Genomic DNA, 7,833 nt, shown 5'->3' on the forward strand with positions numbered 1-7,833 from the left:
TTTTCTTTTAAAAAGATTGAGTTGTTAAATTATATAATGCCACTTAATGTTTTGAGTAAATCCTCATAAAAATTCAGATATTAACTGATAAACAAATGGACCTATTAATATTTTTGTTTTATTCTCTTGTCAGTAGAAAATATTTCCCCAACATATGCTACACAAGAACGCAAAGAGTACTTCTCATAAGCAAGCCACTTAAATTCTGTTCTTTTGCATAATAGAACCGGATTAGTTCTGTTCTGCTTAGTCTCCAAGCCCAGGGAAATGGAAATGCACATGTGGGTGTCTAGCTCATAAACTATAGTTAACTGTATTTAAGGGGTCATATAAGTGCTATGTTAAAATATCATCAGCTTTCACCATTTAATACCATATTATGCATTTAAATCCTGATAATCTCACATACATTTTTTCCTAATACCAGAAAGAATCCAAAAACATTTGTATATATTAGTCACAATATTTCAGTGTTAAACTAGTTAACATAGTTCAACTTCATTGAAATTATCACTAACTTTCAAGTACAGGGGATATTTAATATGATAATTATAAGGTCTTGAAAGAAGTTTGGAACGGCTTGCGATCTCAAAGAAAAATAAAATCCACTCTTAAAATAACTAACATGAACAAGGTTTTTGTACTTGGTAAGGATAATGAAGTTCTCAGTGTATATACTATCTACTTTATTAATTATGCAAAATTCTGTCATTTCTTTTCAAAAAGCTATTCAACTGGAATGTAATTTAAAACATAATAGCTGAGAACAAATGTAAATGTTTCTGGAAGTATGAGATTAATAACTTTGGCATTAGTTAACGATTATTTGGAATATATTGGTACATTTTTCACATACAGCTTTGCCACTACATTTCATTTCTGATCTACAAGATCCCTGCTATTATTGTGTGGTAACTGTGTCATGTTTGTGAACAAACTCAAATAACTATTACAAGTATTAAGCAAATATTGCCTAGTTTACTTTAAGTTACTGAAAGTCTTGACCCAGGATTTCTGAGGTAATCACAGGTTCTTGGGGTTTCTGTCCCTTTCTTTATTAGCAAAAAAATGGATCTAGTTGAATGTTCTTTGTTATATTTTCCTTGGATCTGGATGATTTATACAAATGTATTCCTTTATTTGTCATATCATCCTTTCTGTTAACTAATTTGAATATTTCTCTTTAATTTTTCAGTATATAAATCTTAGCAGAGAAATATCAGTGCTTTAAGGCTTTTATACACCTCATAAAAATTCTTCCATTTTTTTCACGGTGTAACATCCAAAAATCTCCAGCACACCCTGCGGCTGGATCTGCATTTTAGTACATCCTGCTCTAGGCAGATTGGACTTGCTGGCCTCATTTCATTTGCAAGGAAAATATGCTCCAATTATCTCCATGAAGAGAGCTGCTAGAACATATTTTTTTATTTCCTCCCTCTGGAAGAAAATTTGCATGTGCAGTGGAGTGGTGAACTAACAAGTTCCCCACAACATGGAGCTGAAACTGAAACAAAATACATGTCAAAATTGAAAGATGCACTGCAGGGCATGCTCACCTCGTAGGTACAGCCTTTTACTCTATAATATGTGCTGGATAGTTACATGTCACCATCCTGTTAGTTTTTTTCGTATATCAGGTCCTCATGGATTATAACTTTACTAATAAATTAATTGATTTTGGGTCATGAGGTAAACGGACAAGAAATTATAAAACAAACCCCCCAAAATGGAGAAAACCAAATGTTTTTATGGTTGAATTCTTTTACTTTCCAAAGAATGGAAATATATAGAATTAATTGCCTCTGGTCAAATCATCAAGTGATGATTTGGAATTTTCTGAGAGAAAACCAGCTAGCACAGGCTAAACTGTTCAAGGGACCATTGCAGCTATTTAACAGTATGGTTGATTGAATTCCAGTGCCAGGGAACTTTATTTCTGTATAATTTTTTAATAGAGAATTGGATTCTATTTCTGGATTCTATTTTTACTGTGTTGTTACTCTAGCATATCTAGCTTGCTTAGACTAATACTCTGCTTTTCTCCACTTGCCTCTGTAAGAATTGTCTGATGATCTGACGAGCCTTAACCTCTGTTGTATAGAAACCTAATTTGCAAAATGTTATGCAGAAATAAGGGAATATGGAGGAAATCAGGTGTTTGATCCCACAGAGTTCCTTCCACAAGGGGGAGATGAAACTGCATTTGAATGACTATCAAACACCAATCAAATTAAAAGGCTTTATTTGATAAGATACCACTACTTTCCCTGCTCTATTTTGGAATTCACAATTGACTTGCTCTTTAATGTTCAGTATCTTCTGATGCTATCTTTGCTAAGGTTTTCACCCTTTAACGAACATTTTGCCTGTTACCAGGCAACAGATTGTATGCAGAATATAGTCAGTGTTTATATATATAGTCAACATATGTACATATATATAGCCAATATTGTGTGATTTCAACAATGGTATGTTAAGCAGTAGCATTGAATACTTTTCTTTATTGAACATCCTTCACATTCATGATTCTTTATAAATATCAATAACAACAGTAGGCAGAATTTTTAGGAAAGTATTAAGTTATTACCAATACATAATAGTTTTTCAATAGTTCATTTTCAATAGTTCAGGTTATGCACCATGTGACCAGTTCTACAAATTCATTTGTGTGAGATTGAATAAGAAAGAGTTTTATTTCACATACTTATAACTATTTAGAGCATTTATGAACATTGCAGAAGACCATTTTTTTTAACTTCCTAGTTTGTTTTCTAAAAGAATTAGGACCTCTAAATTCCCAACTACCTTTGTAGGCACATTATCACGTTGTTTCTGACCTATAACATTTTTTTTAAATTTTTTTTTCTTCTTTTATGGGTTGGGTCTAGTAAGTATGCTTGTAAAATATTCTGTTTGCCCCCTCCACCCCTTTCCTCCTTCTTCCCCTCAGATTTTATTGGTCATCATGACGCCATATGGTGTGGGATATCCCTTTGGTCAGTTGGGGTCAGTTGTCCCAGCTGTGTCCTCTCCCAACTTCTTGTGCAGCCCCAACATCCAAAAGGCCTTGACTCTGTGTAAGCACTGCTCAGCAATCATGAAAACATCTGTTATCAGCACTGTTTCCAGCACAAACTCAAAGAATAGCAACATGCAAGCTGTTGAAAGAAATTTAACTCTATCCCAGCCAAGACTAGTACAGTCTTCACCCTTTATTCCATACTGATTATGTCATGCTCAGGTCCCACACTAATACAACCTCATTAGCCATGACCCCTTTCTCATCCTTTGGTATATATATATAATGATATCACTCCTTTAGTTTGCAGGCAAGCACTATAAAATGTCCTGTGCATTCACTTAGCCCATGATTTTGAAATCCATCTCTTTCGGTGGTCACTCAGGACAGAAAAGGTTGTGTGTTGCATGGATTTACTAGGCACCAAAAACAGCTGAGGTCAGATCACCACTGCACTTATGCCGCTTTGCTGGTTCCCATCTATGTACAGCACATCGTCTAGAATAAAAAAATAAAAAAATTGCACTGCTTATTTATTTCCTTTAAATCTTTCTTAAACTAAAAGGGAGACAGTCTCTAAGCTTTTTGTTCTGGGATCAGTAGTATCAGAGAGCTACCTAGATAGGTCTTCAAAACCATGCATTGAATGATATAAATTGTTTATCTAATTTTCTCATTATATTTTCTAAAACTCTGTGAAATTATTTGGCCTTTCCTATCTCCTTTTATTTCCTCCAATATTCTTAGTATAATGAACATCTTAAATTGCAAATGTTCATATTTTCTAATTTTTAAACAAGTATTTTCTTTTTCTATGCTTAATGACTTTAAGAAAGCAATTGTTTTCTTCACAAAAAATGTATATTACAGAAAATATTGGCAAGTATTAAAAGCAGTTCTATTCACATATAATCTTCTAGCAAAACCAACTGATTTAAGGAAAGGAAAATCATCCAAAGACATAAAAAAAAATAATCCTGATCATAGTCAGGAATTAAATATTTTAATTTTTTTATTCCTAAAATACATAAGTAATAGGTTGCTATAAGTATTCACTCACAGGCACTTGAAAGAGAAAGATATATAGAATTTAATCAAGCTTACTGATTTTTGAGAAACATTTAAACTTTTTTCTTTTTGTATAATCAGTGTTCATCTTCAAAATTAAATTCATTACACTCTTTCATTGCTAATCTTGGCAGCAGCATTTAATTCTTGATATTCATTAATTCCAAAATCAATATGTTTTATTCACACAGACATTTAATTATTGGATATTTCAGAGAATCACAGAATATGCCAAGTTGGAAGGGACCCGCAAGGATCATTGAGTCCAACTCCTGGCCCTGCACAGGACCATACCCAAGAGTTATACCATGTGCTCAAGGGTACTATACAAATGCTTCCTGAACTCTGTCAGGCTTGGTGCTGTGACCACTTCCCTGGGGAGCCTGTTCCAGTGCTCAATCACCCTCTAGGTGAAGAAATTTCTTTATAATATCCAATCTAAACCTCCCCTGACACAACTTTAAGCCATTGCCTCCAATCATGTCACCACAGAGAAGAGATCAGTGTCTGCCCCTCCTCTTCCCCTCATGAGTTGTAGACTGCAATGAGGTCTCTCCTCAGTCTCCTCTTCTCCAGGCTGAACACACCAAGTGACCTCAGCTGCTCCTCATATGGCTTCCCCTCAAGGCTCTTCATCTCCGTTGTCCTCCTTTGGACACTCTCTAAGAGCTTAATCTCTTTCTTGTATTGCAATGCCCAAAACTGTACATAATATTCAAGATGAGGCCGCACCAGCGCAGAGCAGAGCAGGACAATCACCTCCCTTGACCAGATGGCGATGCTTTACCTGATACCCCCCAGGACAGGGCTGGTCCTCCTGGCTTGGCACTGCTTATTCAGATTCAACTTGCCATTAGCCAGGACCCTTTCCATGGCACTGCTTTCCAGCAACTCATTCCCCAGTCTATAGGAACATCCAGGGTTACCCCATCACAGGTGCAGAATCCGGCAGTGTCCCTTGTTGAACGTCATATGGTTGGTGATTGCCCAGTCCTCTAATTTGTTGAGGTCTCTCTTCAGAGCCTCTGCACATTTGAGAGAGTCAACAGATCGTCCCAGATTTGTGCTGTCTGCAAACTTGCTGAGTATTCCAGTCCTGTGTCGAAGTTATTTATGAAGATGTTGAAGAGCACAGGGTAAGATGGAGCCCTGTGGAACCCTACTAGTGACAGGTCACCAGTCTGATGTTCCCTCATTCACTATAACCGTCTGTGCTCAACCCATAAGCCAATTGCTTACCCACTGCATGATGTGTTTATCCAACTGTGTGCTGGACATTTTGTCCAGAAGGGTCCTGTGAGAGACAGTATCAAAAAGATTACATCAGCTGGCTTCTCCTGATCAGCTAGGTGGGTTTCCTTATTATGAAAGGAAATCAGGTTGGACAAGCAGGACTTTTCTCTCATGAAGCCTGCTGGCTGTGACCAATGACTGCATTGTCTTTCAGATGTTTTTCAATACTTCTCAGAATAATCTCCATAACTTTACCACACCTGAAATGTTTCTGCATCAATGCACACAGCATAAGGAACAAATAAGAGGAGCTCGAAGCTTTGGCGCAGTCCCAGTGATTTAATATCATTGATGTGAGTGAAACCTGGTGGGATGAGTCCTGTGACTGGAGTGCCCTGTTGGATGGTTACAGGCTCTTCAGGAGGGCTAGGCAGGGCATAAGAGGTAGAGGGGTGGCACTGTGTGTAATAGAAGGGTTAGAATGTATGGAGCTCACAATTGGCAATGGCACAGTTGAGAGCCTCTGGGTAAGAATCGAGGGGCAAACAAATAATGCAGATGTCATCGTGAGAGTCTGCTACAGACCTCCCAGCCAGGATAATGATGCCAATGAATAATTCATTGAGGAACTAAGACACACTTCCAAGTCAACTGCTCTTGTCTTAATGGGGGAGTTCAGCATGTCAGAAATTAACTGGGAGCACCATACGACTGGTACCACCTAGGCAAGAAGATACGTAAAAATCCTGGATGACAACTTTATTGGACTGGTCATAAGGGAGCTGGCTCAGAAAGATGCCCTCCTTGATCTGCTGCTTGTCATCAGAGTGGATCTCATGAGTGAAGTGGAGATTGGTGGCCATCTTGGCCACTGTGAACATGAAGTGATCAAGTGTTAAATCTCTACTGACAGGAGGAAAGGTGCCAGCTCTGGACATGAGGAGAGCAGACTTCAGGCTGCTCAGGGAATTAGTAAGTAAGGTCCCCTAGGAAAATCTTTTTGCATCTAGATGCTGGGGTCCATCAGTGCTGCTTGCTTTTCAAACATCACCTCCTAAGGGCAAAGGAGCAGGCAATTCCAAATGCCAGTATTCAAGCAGACAAGGCAGAAGGCCAGCTTGGACGAGCAGGGATCATCTTGGAAAAAAGGCAAAAAAGGAAGGTATAAGTCCAGTGGAAGCAAGGTCAAGTGACATGAGAAGAATTCAGAGATGCTGCTTGCCTCTGTAGGAAGAAAATTTGTGTAGCTAAAGCTCAGCTGGAGTTGAAGCTGGCCAGAAATGTGGGGGACAATAAAAAGAACTTTTTTAAATATATTAATGTCAATAGGCAGTGTAAAAATATCATTTGCCCATTACAGGATGAGGATGGTCACCTCACAAACAGGGATAGAGACAAGGCAGAGATGTTTAATGCTTTCTTTGCCTCTATCTTCAACACAGATGACAGACCAAGGGAGTCTCAGTGCCCTGAGGTGGAGATCTGTGAGAATGATCAACTCCCAGTTGACCCTGAAACTGGGGAGGATCTGCTGGTCCAGCTGAATCCCTAAAGATCTATGGTGCCTGATGGAATTCATCCAAGAATCCTCAAAGAGCTGGCTGATATCATCACAAAACTTCTCTCAATGGTTTTTGAGTGATCTTGGGAATCTGGAAAGGTCCCAGCTGACTGGAAGCTGGCAAGTGTTGTCTTGATTTTCAAGAAGGGCAAGTAGGGGGACCCCAGAAACTATGAGCCTATCGGTCTCACTTGACTGCCTAGTAAAATTATGGAGATTATTCTGGGAAGTATTGAAAAACATCTGAAAGACAACACTGTCATCTGATAGCTTGGACATGTTTGTGTCTGTGTGTTTGTGAGTACATGCCTGTGTATATAAAGTATACATATTAAGATTATATAATATAAAAATAACAATGGGAGTAATTTTTAAAAGTATCAGCCTGAAGGTCAAGCTTCAAAAATAATTTCCAGAGGAGATTAAAGCATAGTAGGCTTTGATCGCCTCTGGGAAACAGTAAAACCTTCCTGCTTTGAAAAACTTTTTTACTCTAACCAGAGCAACAGTCATAGCCTAAATAAAGACCAGTGATTTTCCCTAGATGTTCAAAACTGCAGACCAATCTCTTTATAAGCTTTAAAAAATAAACTCACACAAAAAACAAACCCACAGCATGACCATGACTGTAGCACGCTTACATTTTCCAAAAACAGAGTACGCTCTGATCTTTAAAATCCACTAAGGACATGGAAATCACCATTATTTATTACATAGGAGGAGCAAGTATTGAGTAGCAGAAAAAGCAAAACAAACAAAAGCAGGAAGATAGCCTTGCCTTTGGAGCTGGATTACTCATGTGTAAATTAAGCACATACATAAATGAGAGTTTTCAGGTCTAGGGCCCTAGGCTACCATTTGTGTTGTCTGCTTTGCAAGAAAATTATTTTCTTCATTGTGCCAATTACTTTCTGCTCAACTTACAATAGCTTCCAAATACATCATTAGC

The sequence above is a fragment of the Lepidothrix coronata genome, unplaced genomic scaffold (genome assembly GCF_001604755.1).
Source record: "Lepidothrix coronata isolate B3197 unplaced genomic scaffold, Lepidothrix_coronata-1.0 Scaffold257, whole genome shotgun sequence".
NCBI classification, from domain to species: Eukaryota; Metazoa; Chordata; class Aves; order Passeriformes; family Pipridae; genus Lepidothrix; species Lepidothrix coronata.